Genomic DNA, 8038 nt, shown 5'->3' with positions numbered 1-8038 from the left:
CAGACTGCCACTCGGAGGCCCCCTCCCACAGCTTCCGGACTTCCACTTGGGGGACCCCCCTCCCACAGCTTCCGGACTTCCACTCGGGGGGCCCCCCTCCCACAGCCTCCGGACTTCCACCCGGGGGCCCCCCTCCCACAGCTTCCGGACTTCCACTCGGGGGGCCCACCTCCCACAGCTTCCTGGCTTCATAATGTGTATTTATACCAGCAATGTATTTATATATATATATATAGTAGTAGTAGTGTTCGACCACTCCATAATGGATGATAAATTACACTGAAATACTATATACAGTGCTGCAGAGTATGTTGCTTTTCAATAAAGGTTAATGTATTCTGTTAAAGTTTTATATAATTCTGGCATATTTATTACATTTGTATTCCTGTGAAAATATTTTGTCGTTCCATGTCAGTAATGTCACAGAGCTGGCTAGTACGACCGATTACCTCCCGGTAGAACGTCTGGCTTCTACTACTGAGAACCGGAAGGTCATGTGACTCCCGTGCTCTGTCATAGAAGCCATGCACAGACATCAACGGCTGCCAGAAAGGAGGATCTAGGTCCCCTGCAGCGCTGCGGGGAATCTGGATCTCAGTCTTGTAGTCAGACCTCTATTTGAATATAAGACAAGGGTTTTTTTTCACAGCATTTGCTCTGAAACAATCTTGTCTTATAATCGAGCAAATACGGTAATATTGACAAGTGCAACGTTATGCATTCGGGGGGAAATAAATGTGCACATTTTACATTAAGTAGGTATGTGTTCAATGACAGGATGCTGCTGCAACAGCCAGCAAGATATTGGCATAGTTTATAAAGAGAGACATCCACGAATTGGAAATCACCTTAATGTAGGGCTGATACACCGGCACACACCTGCTTCTGTGTCCCTGTCTCCTTTTCCGCAGGTTCTCTTCTATTTCATCCGTCTTATCAGTGTCCTCTTTCTTCGCCTGCTTCTTCATGAACCGGTGCTCAGAGAACTTCCGTAAAAGAACAGAGCCTCCGATAAAGGAGACAGGGACACGGAAGTGGTCGGCAGCAAAGGTAGGGAGACATCGAGAGAGCATCAGAACGGAGCCGTAGCTAGCTCCTTTTGCGCCTGAGGCAGGAACAGAAGACTGAACAGAAAACTAAAGATAATAATATTAGAACAGATTTATAAAAGTAAGGTAAATAAGGTATTGGAAAAAATACAAATTTACACAAAAATTATCTTAGTATTAATCGGTATTTATTAAGATTGTATACAATCTTTCAGTTGAAGAATTTAAGTGATTTTCATGGTAATTCATACCCCAGAGATGTAACCATGTTGAATACTAAAAAAATGATAACTTTCATTCACATTATAATTGAGTAACAAGTGTTCACAGAGGGTTATCCCTTTTATGAGAAGCTACACTATATGGACACAAGTACATAGGATTTTGGAGAGTCCAAGTTTTGGGAGCCAGTCATTCTGCATTAGAAAGCAGCCTTTCCAAACTGTTCCAGCAAAGTTGGAAGCATAGCATTGTCCAAAATGTCCTGGTATGTCCCCTTCAGCTCACAAATTCTCTACTGGATGACAATTCCTACAGAAACTCACAAAAACAAAAAAAGAAAGCAGATGAAACCCAATGGACACGGCCACTGAGACTTCTATGATATATTGACCATCTAAGACTCCTGGCACGTCAAACATGCGGTCACACCAGGGGAGGGCTGGCAGCCTAAGGCCTGGGGGGCAAGTCTAGTCAAGTGGCCCATTGTGCCACCAAAGCTGCTGTGAGCGACGCTGAAAGCGGCCATCGTGCGGCAGTCACTCCACCGGCGCCTAATGAAATTAAAGCGGCCGGCGCGCACGCACCACGCCGCCCAATGGCCGTGCCTCAGCTCTTCATCCCACCCCTTTTAAGACGTGGGACGAAGAGCTGAGGCGTGGCCATTGGGCCTGACTGCTGCACGACGCAGGGGCGTACCTAGAGTATTTGGCACCTGTGGCAGATCCTGTATGTGGCACCCCCACACACACACTTTCAAACTGCATAGTTTCTATGGTTAGGCAAACATTGACAGCATAATTGTTATCATTATATACTGAGGCACACATTGACGGGGTACAGCATAACACCTATCACTATATACTTAGAGATTACGCTGTACCACCGTCAATGTATGTCTATACATTAGGGCTGCAACAACTAATCGATAAAATCGATAATAATCGATAATGAAAATTGCTGCCAATGAATTTCATTATCGATTAGTTGAATCGATTTTTATCGATTATAAAAAGAGGGTTTTTTCTGAAAAATACCCCTAATTATATAATCCGTTTCAGTGACTCACAGCAGCAGTTACTACTTACCAGTCCCTCCCTGTAATCACTGTGACAACTGGGCCCGCCCCTCCTTCTCCCAGAACCACACGGCTGTGACACTCATCTAACTGTAAGTATAATATTAATATTTGGGCTGCTGAAAGTTAGGGGAGGTGGGGGTTAATTTAGGGGCAGTTATGGTTAATGGGATGTTTAGGGTTAATTTAGGGGCAGTTATGGTTAATGGGCAATTTAGGGTTAATTTATGGGCAGCTATGGTTAATGGGGTGTTTAGGGTTAATTTAGGGGCAGCTGTGGTTAACGAGGTGTTTAGGGTAAATTTAGGGGCAGTTGTGGTTAATGGTGTGTTTAGGGTTAATTTATGGTAGTTGTAGTTGATGGGGTCTATAGGGTTAATTTAGGGGATGCTGTGGTTGATGGGGTCTTTAGGGTTAATTTAGTTACGGTTACATAGTTACATAGTTACATAGTTCATAAGGTTGAAAAAAGACCTAAGTCCATCAAGTTCAACCCTTCTACCTTACCTTTCTATTCTTGATCCAAAAGAAGGCAAAAAAACCCTAATTAAGCTACTTTGAATTCTGCCATTAGGGGAAAAAATTCCTTCTTAACTCCAAGAGGCAATCGGATTTCTCCTTGGATCAAGAAACTCTAAAATATTAATATTATTCTATTTATATCCCTGTATATCGTGCCTTTCTATGAAAATATCGAGGCCCCTTTTGAAGGTATCTAATGTATTGGATAACACCACCTCCCTTGGAAGTGAATTCCATACCTTAATTGTCAGAATAACTGTGAAGAATCCCTTCCTTTGTCGTCTATGAAACCTGCGCTCTTCCAGTCTCAGAGGGTGACCTCTTGTTCTTTGTATATTTCTGTTAATGAACAGGTCACTGAAGAGCTCTTTATATTGGCCCTGAATATACTTATATAATGTTATCATTAGGGCTGCAACTAACGATTATTTTCATAATCGATTAGTTGGCCGATTATGTTTTCGATTAATCGGATAAAAAAATGAATGTACATTTTTTATTTATTTAAAATAATTTAATAAACAAATTATGTTAAATACAAACGGAGAATAAAAAAAAAACTTTGATAAAATGCATTTCTTGTCTTTATTTCCCAACCAGCCCCCCAATTTATGCACATTTGAGCCCAGGCTTGCCACGCTGCCTCCCAGACATGCCACGCTGCCTCCCAGACATGCCACGCTGCCTCCCAGACATGACACTCCACGCTGCCTCCCACATATGCCACTCCACGCTGCCTCCCACATATGCCACTCCACGCTGCCTCCCACATATGCCACTCCACGCTGCCTCCCACATATTCCACTCCACGCTGCCTCCCACATATTCCACTCCACGCTGCCTCCCACATATACCACTCCACTCTACCCCCACATATGCCACTGTGCCTGATATGCCTTATACCCCCTGATACACCACCGCTTGTCCTCCCCAGACATGCCACACTGCCTCCCAGACATGCCACGCTGGCCTCCCCACATATGCCTTATATACCGTATATGCCTTATACCCCCAGATATGTCACTCCGTCCTCCCCAGATATGCCTTATACCCCCCAGATATCTCATAGTCCCCTCAGAGTCACAGACCTGTTCACAGCACACTGACACCATACTTTTATAAATAAGTACTGGGTTAATCTTCACTGCCCCCAGGATTTAGATTCCCCTTCGTCTGCCCCCCTTTACCTCTAATTGCGCCTTAAGTTAACTTTATTAAATTAACCCTAAGTCCTCATCATTAAATTAACCCTAAACACCCCATTAACCATAACTACCCCTAAATTAACTCTAAATACCCCATCAAACACAACTATCCTAAATTAACCCCAAACACCCCATTAACCACAGCTGCTCCTATATTAACCCTAAACACCCGATTAACCATAGCTGCCCCTAAATTAACCCTAAACACCCTATTAACCATAACTGCCCCTAAATTAACCCTAAACACCCCATTAACCATAGCTGCCCCTAAATTAACCCTAAACACCCTATTAACCATAACTGCCCCTAAATTAACCCTAAACACCCCATTAACCATAACTGCCCCTAAATTAACCCTAAATACCTCATTAACCATAGCTGCCCCTAAACACCCCATTAAACATAGGTAGCGGCTAGTTCCTACCCAGTAGAAGGACTCTGGTGATGTCAGCAGACCATGTGACTGTTTGGTCACATGGTACAAAGAACTACAGGAAGAAGAAGAAGCAGCAGCTTTGTGTGTCTCTCTCTGTGCCAGTGATTGTGTGTCTCTCTCTGTGCCAGTGATTGTGTCTCTCTCTCTGTGCCAGTGATTGTGTCTCTCTCTCTGTGCCAGTGATTGTGTCTCTCTCTGTGCCAGTGATTGTGTCTCTGTGCCAGTGATTGTGTCTCTGTCTCTGTGCCAGTGATTGTGTCTCTCTGTGTGCCAGTGATTGTGTCTCTCTCTGTGCCAGTGATTGTGTCTCTCTCTGTGCCAGTGATTGTGTCTCTCTCTGTGCCAGTGATTGTGTCTCTCTCTCTGTGCCAGTGGTTGTGTCTCTGTGCCAATGAGTGTGTCTCTCTCTCTGTGCCAGTGATTGTGTGTCTCTCTCTCTGTGCCAGTGATTGTGTGTCTCTCTGTGCCAGTGATTGTGTGTCTCTCTCTGTGCCAGTGATTGTGTGTCTCTCTGTGCCAGTGATTGTGTGTCTCTCTGTGCCAGTGATTGTGTGTCTCTCTGTGCCAGTGATTGTGTCTCTCTGTGCCAGTGATTGTGTCTCTCTCTGTGCCAGTGATTGTGTCTCTCTCTGTGCCAGTGATTGTGTCTCTCTCTCTGTGCCAGTGATTGTGTCTCTCTCTGTGCCAGTGATTGTGTCTCTTTCTGTGCCAGTGGTTGTGTGTGTCACTCTCTCTCTCTGTGCCAGTGAGTGTGTGTCTCTCTGTGTCAGCGTGTGTGTGTCTCTCTCTGTGTCAGCGTGTGTGTGTCTCTCTCTGTGTCAGCGTGTGTGTGTGTCTCTCTCTGTGCCAGTGTGTCTCTCTCCCTGTGTCAGTGAGTGTGTGTGTCTCTCTCTCTGTGTCAGTGAGTGTGTGTCTCTCTCTTTGTGTCAGTGAGTGTGTGTGTGTCTCTCTCTGTGTCAGCGTGTGTGTCTCTCTGTGTCAGCGTGTGTGTCTCTGTGTCAGCGTGTGTCTCTCTCTCTGTGTCAGCGTGTGTCTCTCTCTGTGTCAGCGTGTGTGTCTCTCTCTCTGTGTCAGCGTGTGTCTCTCTCTCTGTGTCAGCGTGTGTCTCTCTCTCTGTGTCAGCGTGTGTCTCTCTCTCTCTGTGCCAGCGAGTGTCTCTCTCTCTCTGTGCCAGCGAGTGTCTCTCTCTCTGTGCCAGTGAGTGTCTCACTCTCTCTCTGTGCCAGTGAGTGTCTCACTCTCTCTCTGTGCCAGTGAGTGTCGCACGCTCTCTCTGTGCCAGTGTCTCAGACTCTCTCTCTGTGCCAGTGAGTGTCTCACTCTCTCTCTGTGCCAGTGAGTGTCTCACTCTCCCTCTGTGCCAGTGAGTGCCTCAGACTCTCTCTCTGTGCCAGTGAGTGTCTCAGATTCTCTGTGCCAGTGTGTGTGTCTCTGTCTCTGTGCCAGTGAGTGTGTCTCTGTCTCTGTGCCAGTGAGTGTGTCTCTCTCTCTGTGCCATTGAGTGTGTCTCTCTCTCTGTGCCAGTGAGTGTGTGTCTCTCTCTGTGCCAGTGAGTGTATGTGTGTCTCTCTCTCTCTCTGTGCCAGTGAGTCTATCTCTCTCTCTCTCTGTGCCAGTGAGTCTATCTCTCTCTCTCTCTGTGCCAGTGAGTCTCTATCTCTCTCTCTCTCTGTACCAGTGAGTGTGTCTCGCTGTCTCTCTCTGTGCCAGTGAGTGTGTCTCGCTTTGTCTCTCTCTGTTCCAGTAAGTGCGTCTCACGCGCCTCCGCTCAACTCTCCTGCACATCCTTTTTTAGTGAATAGACTCATTTGTTATAGACTAAATGCCATGTCTGTAATTGAGACCTTCACATTATATATGAGAATGTGATAAAATAAAGCAACAGCTGTATATGTTTCAAAATAATAGTAATAATAATAATATATGTTCACGAATAATTAAATGAACATGCATGTAATATATCTGGAATTGCAATTAAAAATCCGTTTGGTTTTTTTTTGTTTGTTTTTTTTTTTCTTTAACTAGATGTTTATACTGTTTTCTTTTTCTACAGTCTATCTCAACCACTCACAAAACATTAACTTTTTAGTGACATGGGTAGATTAATAGATTACGTCCTCATGGTGGCGGCTTTTTGGAATAGGAGCCAGGCATAAGTTGTTGCCCACCAAGTATTGTGCAGCGGACAAGTCCAAAGGTAGTGGGAACAGCTCAGCTGTGTGCGTCGGACTGCCATACACAAGGGAGAATATCCAAGAAAGGCTCCATTGGTTGTGTCTTTCTCCTGCTCAGGTGATTAGGGACCACACAGGGTTAAGGTGTGAATCCAGGACAGATGGAAGACAATTGGAGTTATAAAAAGGACACGTCGGTACCCATTAACACAACAATTATTATTAGGAATATCTATGGGTGTGTTAAGAAACCGCGTTAGATTAAATAAAATCTAATAGACAATGTTTCTGCCTTTTTGTTTCTTGCCTTTCTGACCATGGCAAGACCATGGGAACAAGATTTCTCACTGTGAACTGTCTAGTTCCTATTCCTGTAAGGGACCTGTGTGAGCTGGAGGTATGAAAGTTCTTTAGCTGGATAGAAACTAGATTTTTCACCGTAAACCGTCTAGTTCAAGACAAGACATATGAGTTCCTTTGCAGTATAAGAACTAGGGATTGTTATCCTTGGTATGAAAGTCCTTTAGCTGGATGGAAACTAGATTTCTCATTATGAAGCGTCTAGTTCCTATCCCTGTAAGGGACCTGCGTGAGCTGGAGATATGAGTCCTTGTGCAGTATAGGAACTAGGGATTGTTATCCTTGTAAAGGACCATTGTTACCTGAAGGTATAAAAGTCCTTTAGCTGGATGGAAACTAGATTTCTCACTATGAAGCATCTGCTTCCTATCCCTGTAAGGGACCTGCGTGAGCTGGAGATATAAGTCCCTTTGCAGTATAGGAACTAGGGATTGTTATCCTTGTAAAGGACCATTGTTACTTGATGGTATAAAAGTCCTTTAGCTGGATGGAAACTAGATTTCTCACTATGAACCGTCTAGTTCCTATCCCTGTAAGGGACCTGTGTGAGCTGGAGGTATAATTGTCTCTTGGCTGTATAAGGACCTGTGTAAACTGAAGGTATAAAAGTCCTTTAGCTGGATGGAAACTAGATTTCTTACTATGAACCGTCTAGTTCCTATCCCTTTAAGGATATACACGTTTTTCCAGTGTATATAATTTTAACTTTTTTAGTCTCTCTTCATAACTAGTATCTCCCAATCCCCTTATTAATTTTAAGGACCGGTGCCCAGAATTGTACCGCATATTCAAGGTGAGGTCTTATCAATGACCTGTAAAGAGGCAAGATGATATCCTCCTCCCTTGAATCAATACTTATTTTTATGCATGCCAAAACCTTATTGGCCCTCGCAGCTGCTTGCTGGCATTGTGCACTGTTGTCAAGTCTGTTGTCAACCGTTATTCCTAAATCCTTCTCATTGGTAGTTTCCCCAAGGATATTCCATTTAAAGAAT

The sequence above is a fragment of the Spea bombifrons genome, chromosome 11 (assembly GCF_027358695.1).
Source record: "Spea bombifrons isolate aSpeBom1 chromosome 11, aSpeBom1.2.pri, whole genome shotgun sequence".
Classification (NCBI taxonomy): domain Eukaryota; kingdom Metazoa; phylum Chordata; class Amphibia; order Anura; family Pelobatidae; genus Spea; species Spea bombifrons.
Note: the sequence above shows the minus strand (reverse complement) of the source record.